The sequence below is a fragment of the Ascaphus truei genome, chromosome 5 (assembly GCF_040206685.1).
Source record: "Ascaphus truei isolate aAscTru1 chromosome 5, aAscTru1.hap1, whole genome shotgun sequence".
Taxonomy (NCBI): domain Eukaryota; kingdom Metazoa; phylum Chordata; class Amphibia; order Anura; family Ascaphidae; genus Ascaphus; species Ascaphus truei.
In genome coordinates this window covers 194,138,207-194,163,067 of record NC_134487.1, presented here as the reverse complement: position 1 = coordinate 194,163,067, position 24,861 = coordinate 194,138,207, and the positions used below count along the sequence as shown (strand labels likewise).

Sequence of the window (24,861 nt, the reverse complement as noted above, 5' to 3'; positions counted from 1 at the left end):
CACACACAAGCTGCTGCTACACACACACACACACACACACACACACACACACACACACACACACACACACACACACACACACACACATAAATGCTGCAGACAGACACACACACACACACACTAACTCCCTTCTCACGGTGTCCTGTGCAGAGCTCTGCAGGGAGTGGGTTGCCTGGCTGCTGCCTCCTGTCTGAGGGCTCTGCTGACAGGTGTAAAATTCTGGGACATTACAGAATGAATAATGCCCGGAATTTGAACCAATCAGAATGCAGGGATTTCAATAATGCTCGGAATTTAACAGCTTTAGCCTATAATGAAGTAATAATCCTAGAAGAACAGGAAAATAATGCCTTGGTTGGATAAGTTTAAGGCCCGAGGGGAAGTCGAGGGACTGGAATCCAGCTTGGGCATTATTGGCCACTAATGAGAGGACAGGGGAACAAATCCCCAAGCAGCTACTGCTCTAGAGCAGGAAAGAGCAAACTTTTGCTGCTGCACCCCCTGTCTTTCCTGCCCTGGTGCTCGCACCCCCCCACCCCATACCTTGGAGCTGCGTCAAATGACGTTGCAGGAACATGTGATGTCATGTGACCTGTGGCGTCATTTCACACGTGTCACATGACCACGTGGCATAATTTGATGCCGCGTTGCCATGACAACGCATCACACAGCCATCTGAATCACGGTAAGTTGAGAGTTGCAGAGGCCTCACGCAATTCCCTGGCATTTCATTTAAATTTTATAAAAAAAGAAACAGCGCAATACGCACATGGTGAAGTATATCAAATATAATTATATTAAGAAAACCGGTAATTAGTCTGCGTACATAAAATCAGTAGAACATAGGCATTTCATGTGATCATCACATAAGTTACCAAACCGCAAATCGGGACATCGATCAGGAACAGGATCCTCAGATGAACAGTCCTGGATAATATCTGGACGGTGTCTTAACGCTTCAAAGATGGTGGCTTCTCTCACAAGCAGCACTATCAGTCCATCTCGGAGCATACGCCTCGTCAGAGAAGCCTCCCCACGGCAGGTGTAAAATCAGTTCCAGAATATAGAGCAAATACACCCTCTTTGATGCAGCGGTCACGCCGTGTAACTGATTTAGTGATCGTAAGTCCACAGGTTCATGCAATTATGAATGCAGTAAAAGTCCATAGATCAAGTTAAAGTGTCTTTAGTACACGGTATACCCACAGATTAACACTTAAAATGTGGTACATCAGTCAGCGACGTTCCTGAAGAAGTAGCGTTCCAGCTACGAAACGCATAGGATAACTGTTTATACTCTGCATTTGCTAATTTTAGCTTTAGTAGCTACTCTGGTAACCCTGTGACACTGTGTGTTTGTGCAACAAGTTAAGTGCTAAGTCTCTGCGATGCACTGCAGATGAGTGGTTGTAATAGCTGTGACATCGCTGACTGATGTACCACAGATAAGGCTGAATTGCTCAGGAACTAAATATAAAAATTGTTTATTTGGCCATTGGCAAACAGATAAAAATTTGAGAAACTCACAGAGCAAACTCTGACATGTTTCGCACATGGTGGCACTTTGGCCAGTAATGAATGCCCTGTTCTGATGTGATTATTACTATTATAGGCTAAATGTAGGCATTTTTCATAATTAATAGACCCTTTTGTATAGTTTATATAGATTTTTTTTATTACAATAAAATTGTAAATGCACCTCTATATTCCCACTCTCTCACTCTCTCCAACACTCTCCAACACTCTCCCACTCTGTACACAAAAGCACGCTCTGCACTCACAAACTCTGCTGACAGACCTACACACAAACTCTGCAGCTACATACACAAAGTTTGCAGACAGACACACACTCGAAAGACACTCTCCTTTCCTCCTCACTGTATTCTGTACGGAGAACTCAGCAGTCAGGTTGGGGGAGGAGTCAGAGCCTTGCTCCTGCTTCCTGTCCAATCACCGCCTCTGTCTGAGAGCTGCTCTGACAAAGGAAAACTGATTGGCTGGAAATACTTGGCAAGATGGCAAAAATTCTGGGCCATTACTGAATGAATAATGCCCAGAATTTTAACCAATCAGGGAGCAGGGATAGCCTATAATTAAGTAATAATCCCCAAAGAACAGGCCATTACTGCCCAATAATGCCATGGCTAGAAGAGTTGAAGGCCTGAGGGGAAACCGAGGGATTTTTAATCCAGCCATTATTGGCCAGTAATGCCCTGTTCTGAGGGGATTATTACCATCTCAGCTTTTTCCATAAATAATAGATACTTTTGTATAGTTATTTAGTTTTCTTATTAAAATAAAATTGTAAATACATTAAAGCACCTCTATATACACTCACTGCAGCTATCTATAGATATACACACACATACAACAGTCCCCCGTCTATACACACACACACTGCCAGCCTCCACAGAAACACACAAACTCTGCAGCACCCCTCTGTACACATAAACACACTGCAGCACTATAAACACAACACACTGCAGCTATATATACACACACATACACACACACACTGCAGCTACACACATGCACAAATTCTACAGCTGCAAATACAAACACAAACTGCTGCTAGACACACAAACAAACAAACTGCAGCTACACAAACACACGCACAAACTGCTGATACACACATCTGAGAGATATTACAGGAACCATATGTCTACATGCGTCAAGGCATCCAACCTGATTCCTGGGTACATTTTTAGGGGAACCAGCCACTCTGGGCCCCGTCTAGATAGACACAATCTGCCAACTCTTTCCCCACAAAACCCCCCTTGAAACTCATACCACAGCCACCTCTGCTTGCTGGCACTCCTGGAAAGGTAAAATCACAAATACTTTATTACCGCACATTTACAGGTTATGCATATTCAACACTGGGTCCAAGAGCTAAAGCCCCTCTACAATCTCTGACTGATTTCACCCAGTTTCTCGGCTCCATTTCCTCTCTGAATGAGAAGAGTGAGCTGTTAGTTCTTGGGGATTTCAACTTCAATTAGCTTGACCCTAAAAACCACAAAATCCACACACAAATCAAGTCGCTTAACCTATCGCAACTCATTTCCCAACCCACACGAACAAACCTGAAATCGCACAACCATTCCTTGCTTGACTGGATTCTCTCCTCAAACCCCAGCAGAATCCAATCCTATGGCATCCTTCCTGACATTTTCAGTGACCATGCAATAGTATACTGTGTAAGGAAAATTAAACCGCCCCAATTAAGCCCTAAAGTTCTCCTCACTAGGACATTTAGAAACTTTAACCCTCAACAGTTTCTGGCTGACCTTACCAACTGCCCTTGGCACAGAATCGATTTAATTCCTGACCCCGATTCTGCACTCGATGATTTCCAATCCGAGTTCTTAAAACTCTGTGATACCCATGCTCCACAATGCAGAATAAGGGTATGTGGTGTCCACTTTCCATGGGTTACACCTGACCTTATAGCACTCTACCAGTTCAGGGATGCCTTGTGGAAAAGCCACAAAATAACTGGCACTACCAAGGATCTCAATCATTACAGATGCCTGCGAAACATGTGCACAAGGCAAACAAGGCATGCAAAAGAACAATATTACTCTGACAATCTCCTCCAGAATACATCAAACCCAGCTAACTTCTGGAAGGTTATCAACAACATATTCCAGCCTTCTAACCATCAACACCAAAGTAATATCACTAAGGGTGATATTACTCTGACAAACCCCACCGACATTGCAAATGCATTCAATGATTACTTTGTGGGGTGTGCTACTAACTTATCAGCAAAACGCAACCCAAACCACAAACGTGAATCTCATCCTGGGAGTACCCCTATAGCCCCACCCCCTCCCAACATTGCCCACAATTTTCAATTTGGCCCAGTATGCGAAGAGGAGATTACACAAGCGCTTCTCAAATTAAAACTAAGCAGCCAATGTGGACCTGACTTACTACAATCTAGGTTCCTAAGACTTGGTACCCCAGCAATTGTCAAACCAATTGCTTCCATAGTCAACTCTATCTCCTATCTTCAGGCCTTATCCCTAAGACCTGGAAAGCTGCCAGAGTTGTCCCAATCTTCAAAAGTGGGGACAAAAACACTGTCTCAAACAACAGACCAATCTCCCTTCTCCCAATCCTATCCAAAGTCATGGAAAAATGCGTCCACTCCCAATTAAGCGATTACTATAACAAGACAAATTTCCCTAGCCAATTCCAATCTGGCTTTTGCCCCAAACACTCTACCGTAACTACCCTGCTAAAAGTTTGCAATGAAATCCAGTGTGGAATGGAACGGGGTCAACTCACTGGTGCAGTATTCCTAGATTTTGCAAAGGCTTTTGATACTGTTGATCATGCTATCCTGCTCAACAAACTCCAGAGCTCTGGAATAGGGAAGCATGCTTTAAACTGGTTTCAGTCCTACCTATCAGTTAGATCCCAACATGTGTTCATCTCGGGCTCTAACTCTAACCCCCTGTATATCACCTGTGGCGTCCCGCAAGGCTCTGTTCTGGTGCCCCTACTCTTCTCAGTGTTCATCAATGATCTTCCAACAGCTTGTCAGGAAGCCTCAATACACATGTATGCAGATGACACAATCCTATATGCACACAGCCATAGCCTCTCTGACCTTTAACACATACTTCAGTCTGACTTTTTGAGACTCGAAAACTGGATTTCCCAAAACAAACTCTTTTTAAACACTGACAAGACTGTAACAATGGTGTTTGGGGCCAAGACTAAATTTTTAAAGCTTCCAGCGAATGAGCTCCAGATTAGAACCAACACTAACACCACCCTAACTCCTGTTACTAGCTTTAAATACCTGGGCATATGGTTTGACTCCCACTTAACATTTGGGATGTACATTGATATCCTGACAACCAAGACCTACGCCAAACTAGGGGTACTTTACAGGAACAAATCCTCCCTAAGTCTCCTGGTCAGAAAACGTATCGCACAGCAGATGCTAATGCCAATTATTGACTATGGAGACATAGTATATGGCAGAGCACCTCAAACCCACCTTAGCAAACTTAACACCCTCTACAACTCAATTTGTCGTTTTATTATCCAATGCAACTATAACACACATCACTGTGAAATGCTCAAAGAACTAGATTGGTCATCACTCGAGTCTAGGCGCAAAGTTCACCTTTCCTGTCTTGCCTTCAAATTCTTTATGGGCAAGCTACCCAGCTAATAGAGAATGTATAGACACTGCTCACTTTAATAATCAAATGCTAGGTAAAAAGTGGTGCAAGGGATTATTAAAGAAGTGGATAGGATTGGTCAAAGATGACCAACAGAAGGAAATCCCATAGGTTTGCACTCAACTGATATATAACTCTGAGTGTGGATATATATATATATTTATATTTAAACCATATGGGTACCGGGAGGTTTAAAATACAAAACAAAAAATTATTTATTAAATACTAGTAGGTACACATCTAACTAAAAATAATTAACTAATTTAAAAGTAATCTAAAATCTCTAAAGAAAGCGGTGACGGAGTAGGTCGGCAAACACAGTGAGGTGTATGGGTATATAGCATTTAAAGTATACACAGTACAATCACGGTGGTCCCATATGTAAGTGACACTGCCTCTAGACTTTATAATGTAAGTCTGTATAGTGTGATTCGGCGGTGTGTTAGCTGATTTAGCCTATATACACACAAGCCTCTGTATCACAGGGACCGTCAGAATTGCGTCACTGGGCAAATTGCAGCTATATATCCCTCGTTTATATACTCCTCATAGTTGAGGGATAGTACTCTAGTGAGTGTGCAGTATGTCAACAGTGCGCCGTATATCACCCATATCCGAGTTGTAGCTCTTAAATCACTGGGGATGCCTCATGCTCCGTCCTCAAGCTCCACGGAAAGAACCGGCTGACGTCATCGGTCTGCGCGTCGCCTAACACCCGACGATCGTTTCACGCCTCTTGGCGCTTCTTCTAGGGGGGAGGAGTGTAACGTATCTCCTCTATAGTGTGTATTTATACATCTCCTGGGGGCGGTACAGGGGGCGTTTTAGTATAAACGTGAAGACCCTATTAGGTAGTCCGCCTCAGTTTAATTAAGCTGATTTAGTGGCTATTAATTATGTAGCCAAATTGTATTGATAAGCGATGCATAGTATTGGGGTGGAATACTTGGGTAATATATGTAGATCCCTGTATGAGTGATGTAATACATAAGTAAAAGGTGATATGCGTGAACATACATTAATTAACATGTAGCCCATACCATATCAACTCTTTTCCCTTTACGATGGGGGTTAGATACAGTTTTTATTGTTAATGCCTTACATCCACAAAGGTAAAGATGTGATGAGCCATACTTGTTTGTATTTACATATCTGTATATGTGCCATGTAGGAGTGACCACTAGCTGTTTAGACCGCCCAGAAAGGTCAATGCGGTCTTGCTACTTATTAAATATATTTAAGCTGACTGTGTCATTATAATACCAGTGGCCCCAATGTTAGATAGGAGTGCCTCCCTAGTAAATACATGTTGGTAAATACCCTTGGCGCATCACATAAAGGTCAGTATATGATACCATTTTGTTCCCATGTTGTAGTGATGAGATGAATGTATAGGTGTGTTTACACAGTTCAGTGCAATAGATGGATATATTGGGGTGTAGGAGTAACAACTAGCTGTTCAGTCCGCCCAAAAAGGTCAATACGGTCTGACTGAGTGTTAAATATATTCTATGCCCTGACTGTATAGGGTTGTTAGATGAAGGGTGAGTATATAAACCCCTCATTCAGACCTATAGGGCTGAGAGTTTTAAGCGTGTATATCCATTTGCACTCTTTTTGTAGGAGTAACCTATTCCAGTCACCCTTACGCGGTCCTAGAGGTACCAGTTCTATCCCTGCAAAGCGCAGATTCATAGAGATACCCTCATGTACACCATTCACATGTCTGGCTAAGGGTGTATCATGTTTATTACGTATGGACCCCAGATGTACAAGGATTCTCACTTTCAGCTGGCGGAAGGTTTTACCTACATACATTTTGTTGCATGAACATGTAATGGTATATATAACTCCTTTGCTGTTGCAATTTATAAAATCAGTGATTTTGAATGTTTTTACTTTTGTGTTGTCTGTGAATGATTTAGTGGGTGGCATGTGTACGCATGCCTTTCATTTCCCGCAAGGGAATGATCCCTGCGGTTTGTGATCTAACCATGTTCTATTGGGTATAGGTTGATAGTGACTCTGTACCATCCTATCTTTTAGGTTGCGTGATCGTCTACATGTAAGTGTTGGTGACGGGTTCAACACTTCTATCAGATCCTCATCCTCAGTGAGTAGGTGCCAATGTTTTGTGAAGATACGTCTTAGGTCGTGCCACTGAGTATTAAAAGTGCCAATAAAGCGTATGACTTCTTTGGTGTCTGGTCTTACTTTGTTTTTTGTCAGAAGCATATCTCTCTGTGTGTGTTTAGCTCTCTTTAATGCTTTCTGGACTGCATTCTTACTATATCCCCTGTCATAGAACCTCTGGCTCATTTCTCCTGCCTTACTTGCAAATTCTGCCATAGTAGAGCAGTTGCGTCGTAGGCGGAGAAATTGTCCCGTGGGTATGTTTTGGACAAGATGATTGGGATGGTGGCTGTCCGCCCGTAGAATGCTATTAGTAGCTGTGGGTTTTCTAAATAGTGTAGTTTGTAGATACCCTTCAGTGTCCTTGTAGATGGTTATGTCCAGAAAGTCTATTTTATGTTTATCCGTTTGCATAGTTAGTTTTAAATTGAATTGGTTATTATTCAATTTAGCAACGAATTCTTGCAAGAGAGCTAGTGAGCCCTTCCACAGCATGAGGATATCATCAATGTAGCGGACCCACATAATAATGTTGTCCGCATACATGTCCAGGTCACAGCCAAAAACCACGGTTTCCTCCCACCAGCCCAGGTATAAGTTGGCGTAGGTGGGGGCACACGTGGTTCCCATGGTCGTGCCCTGGATTTGATGATAGTACTTCCCATTGAATATAAAGAAGTTGCTTGTAAGTACAAATTCTAAGAGCTTGATGACAAAGGCGTTGTGTATTTTAGCCTCCGTATCTCTAGATCTCAAAAAGAAGCTAACCGCCCCTAGGCCAATTACATGTGGGATGCTTGTGTATAGGTTCACTACATCTAGGCCCACTAGAAAAGTGTCATCATCAATTTTTACATTGTCTATTCTACGCAAAACATCTTTGGTGTCTTTCAAGTGTGATGGAAGTGAGCTCACAAATGGACGTAAAAATTTGTCGAGGTATATGCTTGCATTTGAGGTAACATTTCCTATCCCTGACACAATCGGTCTTCCAGGTGGTGGGGATAGTCCTTTGTGTACCTTAGGTAAGTGATAGAATGTGGCTATCCTAGGGTGAGGTATGAGGATAAATTCATATTCGGTCTTGGTGATCACTTTGGTCTCTAAGACTTCCTTTAGGATGGTTGTAAGTTTAGTTTTGAAAGAGTCAGTAGGGTCTACATCGAGTATCTTATAACATTTAGGATCTTTAAGTAGATTTGCACATTCCTGGATATAGTTAGATTTATCCAAAATAATTATATTACCCCCTTTGTCAGACGGTTTTATGAAGTAGTAATTTACGCGAGAAGAGATTTAGATCTTTGATACACTCGAATTTATTAATCTGATTAGTAGGATAGTAGGATAATCCTTTCGATAGCACTGACATATGTGCCGAGGTCAAAACTTTGTGAGATAAATTAATTATCTGTGAAACCTCCTTTTCCTGGACCCTCTCCCCCTGTATTGAGGCCTGTACCCCCATCGGTCCCTGTCTCTCAATTGGTTTTGATTTTAATTTTGAGCCCCCTCTCCTTGTTCTCTTCCGTCTCTGATTGGATTTAGGGGGCAAGATGTTCTAAAAAATCAGATGGGGTGGGTGTGTGACTTGTGTCTAAATCTTTTCACTATTTTCCCACTCTATAGAGGAGATACGTTACACTCCTCCCCCCTAGAAGAAGCGCCAAGAGGCGTGAAACGATCGTCGGGTGTTAGGCGACGCGCAGACCGATGACGTCAGCTGGTTCTTTTCGTGGAGCTTGAGGACGGAGCATGAGGCATCCCCAGTGATTTAAGAGCTACAACTCGGATATGGGTGATATACGGCGCACTGTTGACATACTGCACACTCACTAGAGTACTATCCCTCAACTATGAGGAGTATATAAACGAGGGATATATAGCTGCAATTTGCCCAGTGACGCAATTCTGACGGTCCCTGTGATACAGAGGCTTGTGTGTATATAGGCTAAATCAGCTAACACACCGCCGAATCACACTATACAGACTTACATTATAAAGTCTAGAGGCAGTGTCACTTACATATGGGACCACCATGATTGTACTGTGTATACTTTAAATGCTATATACCCATACACCTCACTGTGTTTGCCAACCTACTCCGTCACCGCTTTCTTTAGAGATTTTAGATTACTTACTAAATTAGTTAATTATTTTTGGTTAGATGTGTACCTACTAGTATTTAATAAATAATTTTTTGTTTTGTATTTTAAACCTCCCGGTACCCATATGGTTTAAATATAAATATATATATATATCCACACTCAGAGTTATATATCAGTTGAGTGCAAACCTATGGGATTTCCTTCTGTTGGTCATCTTTGACCAATCCTATCCACTTGTTTAATAATCCCTTGCACCACTTTTTACCTAGCATTTGATTATTAAGGTGAGCAGTGTCTATACATTCTCTATTCACATTTGTTTGGGATTTTTGATCCCTTTTCTATAACACTTTGCTCCCTAGTGCTTGCATAGTAAGGAGATACTTTTCCCTGATCATTTATTTCAAGATTACTGGTTTCATATTGACCCTTTGTGTTGAGTGAGTATGTCGGGTATTTTGTCACACCAACCTGATTTCAATGTTTGGAGTACTGAGGCACAAGATGTTTTTTCTAGTACTAGACTAGCCACAGACACGACAGACTTGCCAGATATTAAAAAATATTTTGCAGAGCTAGACAAGCTGTTTGTGACACAAACAAAAACTTGGTGGGAAATAACCAGCCTTGAGAAATACTTGGCTGCAAAATTAGTACCAAGAGGGCTTCGAGTCTTTATACCACCATCTCATCTTATTGTTGAGGAGGAGTTCCATAAAGGCTGGGCTAAAATTTTGCTAGACTGTTCAGCGAAATTAATGACATTCCTGATAGAATATGAACAGAAAAAACTAGAAAAAACCAACACAAACATCACAACACTATTAGAAACTGCACATACCTGGAAAGATCATTCAGATTTTGATATTTTGGACAAAAAGCTTAAAACTAACATAAATAAAAAAAAGTTTTTGCGAGATGTGAAAGATTTTGAAGAGGGCAAAATCTTCCGGAAAAAGACGCGCCTTTTCCCCCCACCCTCTGGCAAATATCCCTATACAGGGGAGTCCTCCACGGAGTGGGAAAATAGTGACACAGATTTAAACACAAGTCATGCACCCACCCCATCTGATTTTTTAGAACATCTTGCCCCCCTAAATGCAATCAGAGATGGAAGAGAACAAGGAGAGGGGGCTCAAAATCAAAATCAAAACCAATTGAGAGACAGGGATTGATGGGGGTACAGGCCTCAATACAGGGGGAGAGGGTCCAGGAAAAGGAGGTTTCACAGATAATTAATTTATCTCACAAAGTGTTGACCTCGGCACATATGTCGGTGCTATCGAAAGGATTATCCTACTGTCCTACTAATCAGATTAATAAATTTGAGTGTATCAAAGATCTAAATCTCTTCTCGCGTAAATTACTACTTCATAAATTCCATACTAGACGCGAGAAGAGACTTAATCTTAACACACCCATGGAGGGATACGATCATATGGATCGTATGAACATACGCCTCCTTGGAGACTTATTTAGGGAAAGTGAAAAACCACCAGGGGAAGGCCCTTTCACTAACGTAAGGAATAAATCCAAATGTATGCCTGCTATGGAGACGTGCTCTAACATAGAGGTCTTCACAAATCTGATTACAAAAGAAATCGAAGAACTACATATGCAAACTATAAAAAAAAAATCCAGTAATATATGAAATAAAGAAATACAAGCTCTGAAAGATCTGGAAACAGATACAAACATTATCATAAAACCGTCTGACAAAGGGGGTAATATAGTTATTTTGGATAAATCTAACTATATCCAGGAATGTGCAAATCTACTTAAAGATCCTAAATGTTATAAGATACTCGATGTAGACCCTACTGATTCTTTCAAAACTAAACTTACAACCATCCTAAAGGAAGGCTTAGAGACCAAAGTGATCACCAAGACCGAATATGAATTTATCCTCATACCTCACCCTAGGATAGCCACATTCTATCACTTACCTAAGGTACACAAAGGACTATCCCCACCCCCTGGAAGACCGATTGTGTCAGGGATAGGAAATGTTACCTCAAATGCAAGCATATACCTCGACAAATTTTTACGTCCATTTGTGAGCTCACTTCCATCACACTTGAAAGACACCAAAGATGTTTTGCTTAGAATAGACAATGTACAAATTGATGACGACACTTTTCTAGTGGGCCTAGATGTAGTGAACCTATACACAAGCATCCCACATGTAATTGGCCTAGGGGCGGTTAGCTTCTTTTTGAGATCTAGAGATACGGAGGCTAAAATACACAACGCCTTTGTCATCAAGCTCTTAGAATTTGTACTTACAAGCAACTTCTTTATATTCAATGGGAAGTACTATCATCAAATCCAGGGCACGACCATGGGAACCACGTGTGCCCCCACCTACGCCAACTTATACCTGGGCTGGTGGGAGGAAACCGTGGTTTTTGGCTGTGACCTGGACATGTATGCGGACAACATTATTATGTGGGTCCGCTACATTGATGATATCCTCATGCTGTGGAAGGGCTCACTAGCTCTCTTGCAAGAATTCGTTGCTAAATTGAATAATAACCAATTCAATTTAAAACTAACTATGCAAACGGATAAACATAAAATAGACTTTCTGGACATAACCATCTACAAGGACACTGAAGGGTATCTACAAACTACACTATTTAGAAAACCCACAGCTACTAATAGCATTCTACGGGCGGACAGCCACCATCCCAATCATCTTGTCCAAAACATACCCACGGGACAATTTCTCCGCCTACGACGCAACTGCTCTACTATGGCAGAATTTGCAAGTAAGGCAGGAGAAATGAGCCAGAGGTTCTATGACAGGGGATATAGTAAGAATGCAGTCCAGAAAGCATTAAAGAGAGCTAAACACACACAGAGAGATATGCTTCTGACAAAAAACAAAGTAAGACCAGACACCAAAGAAGTCATACGCTTTATTGGCACTTTTAATACTCAGTGGCACGACCTAAGACGTATCTTCACAAAACATTGGCACCTACTCACTGAGGATGAGGATCTGATAGAAGTGTTGAACCCGTCACCAACACTTACATGTAGACGATCACGCAACCTAAAAGATAGGATGGTACAGAGTCACTATCAACCTATACCCAATAGAACATGGTTAGATCACAAACCGCAGGGATCATTCCCTTGCGGGAAATGAAAGGCATGCGTACACATGCCACCCACTAAATCATTCACAGACAACACAAAAGTAAAAACATTCAAAATCACTGATTTCATAAATTGCAACAGCAAAGGAGTTATATATACCATTACATGTTCATGCAACAAAATGTATGTAGGTAAAACCTTCCGCCAGCTGAAAGTGAGAATCCTTGAACATCTGGGGTCCATACGTAATAAACATGATACACCCTTAGCCAGACATGTGAATGGTGTACATGAGGGTATCTCTATGAATCTGCGCTTTGCAGGGATAGAACTGGTACCTCTAGGACCGCGTAAGGGTGACTGGAATAGGTTACTCCTACAAAAAGAGTGCAAATGGATATACACGCTTAAAACTCTCAGCCCTATAGGTCTGAATGAGGGGTTTATATACTCACCCTTCATCTAACAACCCTATACAGTCAGGGCATAGAATATATTTAACACTCAGTCAGACCGTATTGACCTTTTTGGGCGGACTGAACAGCTAGTTGTTACTCCTACACCCCAATATATCCATCTATTGCACTGAACTGTGTAAACACACCTATACATTCATCTCATCACTACAACATGGGAACAAAATGGTATCATATACTGACCTTTATGTGATGCGCCAAGGGTATTTACCAACATGTATTTACTAGGGAGGCACTCCTATCTAACATTGGGGCCACTGGTATTATAATGACACAGTCAGCTTAAATATATTTAATAAGTAGCAAGACCGCATTGACCTTTCTGGGCGGTCTAAACAGCTAGTGGTCACTCCTACATGGCACATATACAGATATGTAAATACAAACAAGTATGGCTCATCACATCTTTACCTTTGTGGATGTAAGGCATTAACAATAAAAACTGTATCTAACCCCCATCGTAAAGGGAAAAGAGTTGATATGGTATGGGCTACATGTTAATTAATGTATGTTCACGCATATCACCTTTTACTTATGTATTACGTCACTCATACAGGGATCTACATATATTACCCAAGTATTCCACCCCAATACTATGCATCGCTAATCAATACAATTTGGCTACATAATTAATAGACAAACAATGTGTACCGAGAGTGGTACACCAAAGAATCCCCTTTAAATAGGCGCACCGCAGACCTAAAAATAAAGACGGTCAGGGGTGGATGTGGTGTATGAAATTAAACTTTATTAAATATCCATGTAATGGTGTAAATAAAACCGTATATAGTGCTGTGCTGTATACTGAATAAAAATAGACTACTGTTGGTCTATCCAAACTCCGTCAAGCATCTCACTGCGCTCCAGGTAATTGAACTGAGTTGTGTCAAGACTATATTTGCTCACTAAATTCATGTACCAAAAGGATCAGTTTCTAGAATAGTGTAGGTATACACTGTAGGGTCACTGTTGGTGAAAACCCCCTTAACTCTAGCAAATGCCTAGAAAAAGTGATGACTAAGGTTGTTTATAGGGCATCACAGTATCATGGGGAGAGACCTATGAACGGGTAGGCAGAATAGTTAGTATGTTAAAAATCCTAATTACTGGCAATAGTAGTGTGCACTAATTCTGTCTCCCTGTGAGGTTTCAATGGATCTGAGTAGATGCTCTAGATATCATCAGTCTAAATGGGTATATTAACCCTGTGACCTATTTGTCAGTATAGGCTCTACAGATACTTGCAATATATCCACACAGCACATCCACGCAGTGTGTAAACTGCGCATGCGTCATATAAGTTGAATGTGTACGTATCTGTTTAAGCACGCGTTTGCGCATGCGCCGGAACAGTGCGTGAAGTTAGCTGTTTGGACGGCCCGTTTATAGGTAGGTAACGGGCACAGGGAGTACTGGGTGTATGATAAAAACGTTTAATAGTGGTTAGACATAGTGACACACAGTACGCTGTGCCTATGGATCACATATTAAAGAAAACCCAGTGTATTGCGGGTTGCACATGCGTTGTATATCAGTGCGTGCATGTGTCAAAAATAGTACTGTAGTTGCTCCAGTTATATGTCCACTGGTATTGTATGCGCCTAAGTCTGGGCGCAGGTACGAGGGTGCTGTACACCTATAATCACTAGAATGGTAAAGGTAATAAGCGCAGTGCTGGGCTGTTTAGTGATACTAAATCGGGTAACATAATGCCCGTGTGGCCGCAGAGCTGCTTACTCGTACACAGTCAGGCTTTTACACAGGATTTGCACAGCATCAGGAACATACTTATATCAATTCTACAAGGCCACAGTCAGGCTTTTACACAGGATTTGCACAGCATCAGGAACATACTTATATCAATTCTACAAGGCCACAGTCAGGCTTTTACACAGGATTTGCACAGCATCAGGAACATACTTATATCAATTCTACAAGGCCACAGTCAGGCTTTTACACAGGATTTGCACAGCATCAGGAACATACTTATATCAATTCTACAAGGCCACAGTCAGGCTTTTACACAGGATTTGCACAGCATCAGGAACACACTTATATCAATTCTACAAGGCCACAGTCAGGCTTTTACACAGGATTTGCACAGCATCAGGAACATACTTATATCAATTCTACAAGGCCACAGTCAGGCTTTTACACAGGATTTGCACAGCATCAGGAACATACTTATATCAATTCTACAAGGCCACAGTCAGGCTTTTACACAGGATTTGCACAGCATCAGGAACATACTTATATCAATTCTACAAGGCCACAGTCAGGCTTTTACACAGGATTTGCACAGCATCAGGAACATACTTATATCAATTCTACAAGGCCACAGTCAGGCTTTTACACAGGATTTGCACAGCATCAGGAACATACTTATATCAATTCTACAAGGCCACAGTCAGGCTTTTACACAGGATTTGCACAGCATCAGGAACATACTTATATCAATTCTACAAGGCCACAGTCAGGCTTTTACACAGGATTTGCACAGCATCAGGAACATACTTATATCAATTCTACAAGGCCACAGTCAGGCTTTTACACAGGATTTGCACAGCATCAGGAACATACTTATATCAATTCTACAAGGCCACAGTCAGGCTTTTACACAGGATTTGCACAGCATCAGGAACATACTTATATCAATTCTACAAGGCCACAGTCAGGCTTTTACACAGGATTTGCACAGCATCAGGAACATACTTATATCAATTCTACAAGGCCACAGTCAGGCTTTTACACAGGATTTGCACAGCATCAGGAACATACTTATATCAATTCTACAAGGCCACAGTCAGGCTTTTACACAGGATTTGCACAGCATCAGGAACATACTTATATCAATTCTACAAGGCCACAGTCAGGCTTTTACACAGGATTTGCACAGCATCAGGAATATACTTATATCAATTCTACAAGGCCACAGTCAGGCTTTTACACAGGATTTGCACAGCATCAGGAACATACTTATATCAATTCTACAAGGCCACAGTCAGGCTTTTACACAGGATTTGCACAGCATCAGGAACATACTTATATCAATTCTACAAGGCCACAGTCAGGCTTTTACACAGGATTTGCACAGCATCAGGAACATACCTGTGAAGAGAATGCAATTAGATCCATGTCATATCAGCTGAGGTTATTGGTCATTGCATGAAGAAAGTGAGTATATTAACTGTAGTCTAACTGTATTTATCACTTAAAAGCTCACTTTAAATGCCTCACTGCCTAATGCAGTTCCTGCCCAATGCAGCAAAGGTGTTGGTATTATACAGAAAAAACAGTCACATGACCCTCCCCCTCCCCAATCAGTCAGCTTGTTCCATTTGGTCAATTAACAGCACAGAGTTAAGAGGGGAAAAAAAAACTTTTTACATTCAAACATACTAACTTATATCAATTCTACAAGGCCACAGTCAGGCTTTTACACAGGATTTGCACAGCATCAGGAACATACTTATATCAATTCTACAAGGCCACAGTCAGGCTTTTACACAGGATTTGCACAGCATCAGGAACATACTTATATCAATTCTACAAGGCCACAGTCAGGCTTTTACACAGGATTTGCACAGCATCAGGAACATACTTATATCAATTCTACAAGGCCACAGTCAGGCTTTTACACAGGATTTGCACAGCATCAGGAACATACTTATATCAATTCTACAAGGCCACAGTCAGGCTTTTACACAGGATTTGCACAGCATCAGGAACATACTTATATCAATTCTACAAGGCCACAGTCAGGCTTTTACACAGGATTTGCACAGCATCAGGAACATACTTATATCAATTCTACAAGGCCACAGTCAGGCTTTTACACAGGATTTGCACAGCATCAGGAACATACTTATATCAATTCTACAAGGCCACAGTCAGGCTTTTACACAGGATTTGCACAGCATCAGGAACATACTTATATCAATTCTACAAGGCCACAGTCAGGCTTTTACACAGGATTTGCACAGCATCAGGAACATACTTATATCAATTCTACAAGGCCACAGTCAGGCTTTTACACAGGATTTGCACAGCATCAGGAACATACTTATATCAATTCTACAAGGCCACAGTCAGGCTTTTACACAGGATTTGCACAGCATCAGGAACATACTTATATCAATTCTACAAGGCCACAGTCAGGCTTTTACACAGGATTTGCACAGCATCAGGAACATACTTATATCAATTCTACAAGGCCACAGTCAGGCTTTTACACAGGATTTGCACAGCATCAGGAACATACTTATATCAATTCTACAAGGCCACAGTCAGGCTTTTACACAGGATTTGCACAGCATCAGGAACATACTTATATCAATTCTACAAGGCCACAGTCAGGCTTTTACACAGGACTTGCACAGCATCAGGAACATACCTGTGAAGAGAATGCAATTAGATCCATGTCATATCAGCTGAGGTTATTGGTCATTGCATGAAGAAAGTGAGTATATTAACTGTAGTCTAACTGTATTTATCACTTAAAAGCTCACTTTAAATGCCTCACTGCCTAATGCAGTTCCTGCCCAATGCAGCAAAGGTGTTGGTATTATACAGAAAAAACAGTCACATGACCCTCCCCCTCCCCAATCAGTCAGCTTGTTCCATTTGGTCAATTAACAGCACAGAGTTAAGAGGGAAAAAAAAAACTTTTTACATTCAAACATACTAACTTATATCAATTCTACAAGGCCACAGTCAGGCTTTTACACAGGATTTGCACAGCATCAGGAACATACTTATATCAATTCTACAAGGCCACAGTCAGGCTTTTACACAGGATTTGCACAGCATCAGGAACATACTTATATCAATTCTACAAGGCCACAGTCGGGCTTTTACACAGGATTTGCACAGCATCAGGAACATACTTATATCAATTCTACAAGGCCACAGTCGGGCTTTTACTCAGGATTTGCACAGCATCAGGAACATACTTATATCAATTCTACAAGGCCACAGTCAGGCTTTTACACAGGATTTGCACAGCATCAGGAACATACTTATATCAATTCTACAAGGCCACAGTCAGGCTTTTACACAGGATTTGCACAGCATCAGGAACATACTTATATCAATTCTACAAGGCCACAGTCAGGCTTTTACACAGGATTTGCACAGCATCAGGAACATACCTGTGAAGAGAATGCAATTAGATCCATGTCATATCAGCTGAGGTTATTGGTCATTGCATGAAGAAAGTGAGTATATTAACTGTAGTCTAACTGTATTTATCACTTAAAAGCTCACTTTAAATGCCTCACTGCCTAATGCAGTTCCTGCCCAATGCAGCAAAGGTGTTGGTATTATACAGAAAAAACAGTCACATGACCCTCCCCCTCCCCAATCAGTCAGCTTGTTCCATTTGGTCAATTAACAGCACAGAGTTAAGAGGGAAAATATTTTTTTTTACATTCAAACATACTAACTTATATCAATTCTACAAGGCCACAGTCAGGCTTTTACACAGGATTTGCACAGCATCAGGAACATACTTATATCAATTCTACAAGGCCACAGTCAGGCTTTTACACAGGATTTGCACAGCATCAGGAACATACTTATATCAATTCTACAAGGCCACAGTCAGGCTTTTACACAGGATTTGCACAGCATCAGGAACATACTTATATCAATTCTACAAGGCCACAGTCAGGCTTTTACACAGGATTTGCACAGCATCAGGAACATACTTATATCAATTCTACAAGGCCACAGTCAGGCTTTTACACAGGATTTGCACAGCATCAGGAACATACTTATATCAATTCTACAAGGCCACAGTCAGGCTTTTACACAGGATTTGCACAGCATCAGGAACATACTTATATCAATTCTACAAGGCCACAGTCAGGCTTTTACACAGGATTTGCACAGCATCAGGAACATACTTATATCAATTCTACAAGGCCACAGTCAGGCTTTTACACAGGATTTGCACAGCATCAGGAACATACTTATATCAATTCTACAAGGCCACAGTCAGGCTTTTACACAGGATTTGCACAGCATCAGGAACATACCTGTGAAGAGAATGCAATTAGATCCATGTCATATCAGCTGAGGTTATTGGTCATTGCATGAAGAAAGTGAGTATATTAACTGTATTTATCACTTAAAAGCTCACTTTAAATGCCTCACTGCCTAATGCAGTTCCTGCCCAATGCAGCAAAGGTGTTGGTATTATACAGAAAAAACAGTCACATGACCCTCCCCCTCCCCAATCAGTCAGCTTGTTCCATTTGGTCAATTAACAGCACAGAGTTAAGAGGGAAAAAAAAAACTTTTTACATTCAAACATACTAACTTATATCAATTCTACAAGGCCACAGTCAGGCTTTTACACAGGATTTGCACAGCATCAGGAACATACTTATATCAATTCTACAAGGCCACAGTCAGGCTTTTACACAGGATTTGCACAGCATCAGGAACATACCTGTGAAGAGAATGCAATTAGATCCATGTCATATCAGCTGAGGTTATTGGTCATTGCATGAAGAAAGTGAGTATATTAACTGTAGTCTAACTGTATTTATCACTTAAAAGCTCACTTTAAATGCCTCACTGCCTAATGCAGTTCCTGCCCAATGCAGCAAAGGTGTTGGTATTATACAGAAAAAACAGTCACATGACCCTCCCCCTCCCCAATCAGTCAGCTTGTTCCATTTGGTCAATTAACAGCACAGAGTTAAGAGGGAAAAAAAAAACTTTTTACATTCAAACATACTAACTTATATCAATTCTACAAGGCCACAGTCAGGCTTTTACACAGGATTTGCACAGCATCAGGAACATACTTATATCAATTCTACAAGGCCACAGTCAGGCTTTTACACAGGATTTGCACAGCATCAGGAACATACTTATATCAATTCTACAAGGCCACAGTCAGGCTTTTACACAGGATTTGCACAGCATCAGGAACATACTTATATCAATTCTACAAGGCCACAGTCAGGCTTTTACACAGGATTTGCACAGCATCAGGAACATACCTGTGAAGAGAATGCAATTAGATCCATGTCATATCAGCTGAGGTTATTGGTCATTGCATGAAGAAAGTGAGTATATTAACTGTATTTATCACTTAAAAGCTCACTTTAAATGCCTCACTGCCTAATGCAGTTCCTGCCCAATGCAGCAAAGGTGTTGGTATTATACAGAAAAAACAGTCACATGACCCTCCCCCTCCCCAATCAGTCAGCTTGTTCCATTTGGTCAATTAACAGCACAGAGTTAAGAGGGAAAAAAAAAACTTTTTACATTCAAACATACTAACTTATATCAATTCTACAAGGCCACAGTCAGGCTTTTACACAGGATTTGCACAGCATCAGGAACATACTTATATCAATTCTACAAGGCCACAGTCAGGCTTTTACACAGGATTTGCACAGCATCAGGAACATACCTGTGAAGAGAATGCAATTAGATCCATGTCATATCAGCTGAGGTTATTGGTCATTGCATGAAGAAAGTGAGTATATTAACTGTAGTCTAACTGTATTTATCACTTAAAAGCTCACTTTAAATGCCTCACTGCCTAATGCAGTTCCTGCCCAATGCAGCAAAGGTGTTGGTATTATACAGAAAAAACAGTCACATGACCCTCCCCCTCCCCAATCAGTCAGCTTGTTCCATTTGGTCAATTAACAGCACAGAGTTAAGAGGGAAAAAAAAAACTTTTTACATTCAAACATACTAACTTATATCAATTCTACAAGGCCACAGTCAGGCTTTTACACAGGATTTGCACAGCATCAGGAACATACTTATATCAATTCTACAAGGCCACAGTCAGGCTTTTACACAGGATTTGCACAGCATCAGGAACATACTTATATCAATTCTACAAGGCCACAGTCAGGCTTTTACACAGGATTTGCACAGCATCAGGAACATACTTATATCAATTCTACAAGGCCACAGTCAGGCTTTTACACAGGATTTGCACAGCATCAGGAACATACTTATATCAATTCTACAAGGCCACAGTCAGGCTTTTACACAGGATTTGCACAGCATCAGGAACATACTTATATCAATTCTACAAGGCCACAGTCAGGCTTTTACACAGGATTTGCACAGCATCAGGAACATACTTATATCAATTCTACAAGGCCACAGTCAGGCTTTTACACAGGATTTGCACAGCATCAGGAACATACTTATATCAATTCTACAAGGCCACAGTCAGGCTTTTACACAGGATTTGCACAGCATCAGGAACATACTTATATCAATTCTACAAGGCCACAGTCAGGCTTTTACACAGGATTTGCACAGCATCAGGAACATACTTATATCAATTCTACAAGGCCACAGTCAGGCTTTTACACAGGATTTGCACAGCATCAGGAACATACTTATATCAATTCTACAAGGCCACAGTCAGGCTTTTACACAGGATTTGCACAGCATCAGGAACATACTTATATCAATTCTACAAGGCCACAGTCAGGCTTTTACACAGGATTTGCACAGCATCAGGAACATACTTATATCAATTCTACAAGGCCACAGTCAGGCTTTTACACAGGATTTGCACAGCATCAGGAACATACTTATATCAATTCTACAAGGCCACAGTCAGGCTTTTACACAGGACTTGCACAGCATCAGGAACATACCTGTGAAGAGAATGCAATTAGATCCATGTCATATCAGCTGAGGTTATTGGTCATTGCATGAAGAAAGTGAGTATATTAACTGTAGTCTAACTGTATTTATCACTTAAAAGCTCACTTTAAATGCCTCACTGCCTAATGCAGTTCCTGCCCAATGCAGCAAAGGTGTTGGTATTATACAGAAAAAACAGTCACATGACCCTCCCCCTCCCCAATCAGTCAGCTTGTTCCATTTGGTCAATTAACAGCACAGAGTTAAGAGGGAAAAAAAAAACTTTTTACATTCAAACATACTAACTTATATCAATTCTACAAGGCCACAGTCAGGCTTTTACACAGGATTTGCACAGCATCAGGAACATACTTATATCAATTCTACAAGGCCACAGTCAGGCTTTTACACAGGATTTGCACAGCATCAGGAACATACTTATATCAATTCTACAAGGCCACAGTCAGGCTTTTACACAGGATTTGCACAGCATCAGGAACATACTTATATCAATTCTACAAGGCCACAGTCGGGCTTTTACTCAGGATTTGCACAGCATCAGGAACATACTTATATCAATTCTACAAGGCCACAGTCAGGCTTTTACACAGGATTTGCACAGCATCAGGAACATACTTATATCAATTCTACAAGGCCACAGTCAGGCTTTTACACAGGATTTGCACAGCATCAGGAACATACTTATATCAATTCTACAAGGCCACAGTCAGGCTTTTACACAGGATTTGCACAGCATCAGGAACATACCTGTGAAGAGAATGCAATTAGATCCATGTCATATCAGCTGAGGTTATTGGTCATTGCATGAAGAAAGTGAGTATATTAACTGTAGTCTAACTGTATTTATCACTTAAAAGCTCACTTTAAATGCCTCACTGCCTAATGCAGTTCCTGCCCAATGCAGCAAAGGTGTTGGTATTATACAGAAAAAACAGTCACATGACCCTCCCCCTCCCCAATCAGTCAGCTTGTTCCATTTGGTCAATTAACAGCACAGAGTTAAGAGGGAAAATATTTTTTTTTACATTCAAACATACTAACTTATATCAATTCTACAAGGCCACAGTCAGGCTTTTACACAGGATTTGCACAGCATCAGGAACATACTTATATCAATTCTACAAGGCCACAGTCAGGCTTTTACACAGGATTTGCACAGCATCAGGAACATACTTATATCAATTCTACAAGGCCACAGTCAGGCTTTTACACAGGATTTGCACAGCATCAGGAACATACTTATATCAATTCTACAAGGCCACAGTCAGGCTTTTACACAGGATTTGCACAGCATCAGGAACATACTTATATCAATTCTACAAGGCCACAGTCAGGCTTTTACACAGGATTTGCACAGCATCAGGAACATACTTATATCAATTCTACAAGGCCACAGTCAGGCTTTTACACAGGATTTGCACAGCATCAGGAACATACTTATATCAATTCTACAAGGCCACAGTCAGGCTTTTACACAGGATTTGCACAGCATCAGGAACATACTTATATCAATTCTACAAGGCCACAGTCAGGCTTTTACACAGGATTTGCACAGCATCAGGAACATACTTATATCAATTCTACAAGGCCACAGTCAGGCTTTTACACAGGATTTGCACAGCATCAGGAACATACCTGTGAAGAGAATGCAATTAGATCCATGTCATATCAGCTGAGGTTATTGGTCATTGCATGAAGAAAGTGAGTATATTAACTGTATTTATCACTTAAAAGCTCACTTTAAATGCCTCACTGCCTAATGCAGTTCCTGCCCAATGCAGCAAAGGTGTTGGTATTATACAGAAAAAACAGTCACATGACCCTCCCCCTCCCCAATCAGTCAGCTTGTTCCATTTGGTCAATTAACAGCACAGAGTTAAGAGGGAAAAAAAAAACTTTTTACATTCAAACATACTAACTTATATCAATTCTACAAGGCCACAGTCAGGCTTTTACACAGGATTTGCACAGCATCAGGAACATACTTATATCAATTCTACAAGGCCACAGTCAGGCTTTTACACAGGATTTGCACAGCATCAGGAACATACCTGTGAAGAGAATGCAATTAGATCCATGTCATATCAGCTGAGGTTATTGGTCATTGCATGAAGAAAGTGAGTATATTAACTGTAGTCTAACTGTATTTATCACTTAAAAGCTCACTTTAAATGCCTCACTGCCTAATGCAGTTCCTGCCCAATGCAGCAAAGGTGTTGGTATTATACAGAAAAAACAGTCACATGACCCTCCCCCTCCCCAATCAGTCAGCTTGTTCCATTTGGTCAATTAACAGCACAGAGTTAAGAGGGAAAAAAAAAACTTTTTACATTCAAACATACTAACTTATATCAATTCTACAAGGCCACAGTCAGGCTTTTACACAGGATTTGCACAGCATCAGGAACATACTTATATCAATTCTACAAGGCCACAGTCAGGCTTTTACACAGGATTTGCACAGCATCAGGAACATACTTATATCAATTCTACAAGGCCACAGTCAGGCTTTTACACAGGATTTGCACAGCATCAGGAACATACTTATATCAATTCTACAAGGCCACAGTCAGGCTTTTACACAGGATTTGCACAGCATCAGGAACATACTTATATCAATTCTACAAGGCCACAGTCAGGCTTTTACACAGGATTTGCACAGCATCAGGAACATACTTATATCAATTCTACAAGGCCACAGTCAGGCTTTTACACAGGATTTGCACAGCATCAGGAACATACTTATATCAATTCTACAAGGCCACAGTCAGGCTTTTACACAGGATTTGCACAGCATCAGGAACATACTTATATCAATTCTACAAGGCCACAGTCAGGCTTTTACACAGGATTTGCACAGCATCAGGAACATACTTATATCAATTCTACAAGGCCACAGTCAGGCTTTTACACAGGATTTGCACAGCATCAGGAACATACTTATATCAATTCTACAAGGCCACAGTCAGGCTTTTACACAGGATTTGCACAGCATCAGGAACATACTTATATCAATTCTACAAGGCCACAGTCAGGCTTTTACACAGGATTTGCACAGCATCAGGAACATACTTATATCAATTCTACAAGGCCACAGTCAGGCTTTTACACAGGATTTGCACAGCATCAGGAACATACTTATATCAATTCTACAAGGCCACAGTCAGGCTTTTACAC

General features: G+C 40.9%; 1 protein-coding gene across 4 annotated transcripts in view; it reads left to right on the top strand.

Annotated features, from left to right (window-relative positions):
• BNIP3L (BCL2 interacting protein 3 like) overlaps positions 1–24,861 on the top strand; it is a 162,704-nt gene that overhangs the window by 58,679 nt on the left and 79,164 nt on the right. The window contains exon 7 of one of the 4 annotated variants that reach the window (XM_075601564.1): positions 7,251–7,326. The exons of the other annotated variants lie outside the window; for them this stretch is intronic. The gene's annotated coding sequence lies outside the window, so the exon portion shown is untranslated. Of the gene's footprint in view, positions 1–7,250; positions 7,327–24,861 lie in introns of those variants that run through there. 4 annotated transcript variants of the gene reach the window in all.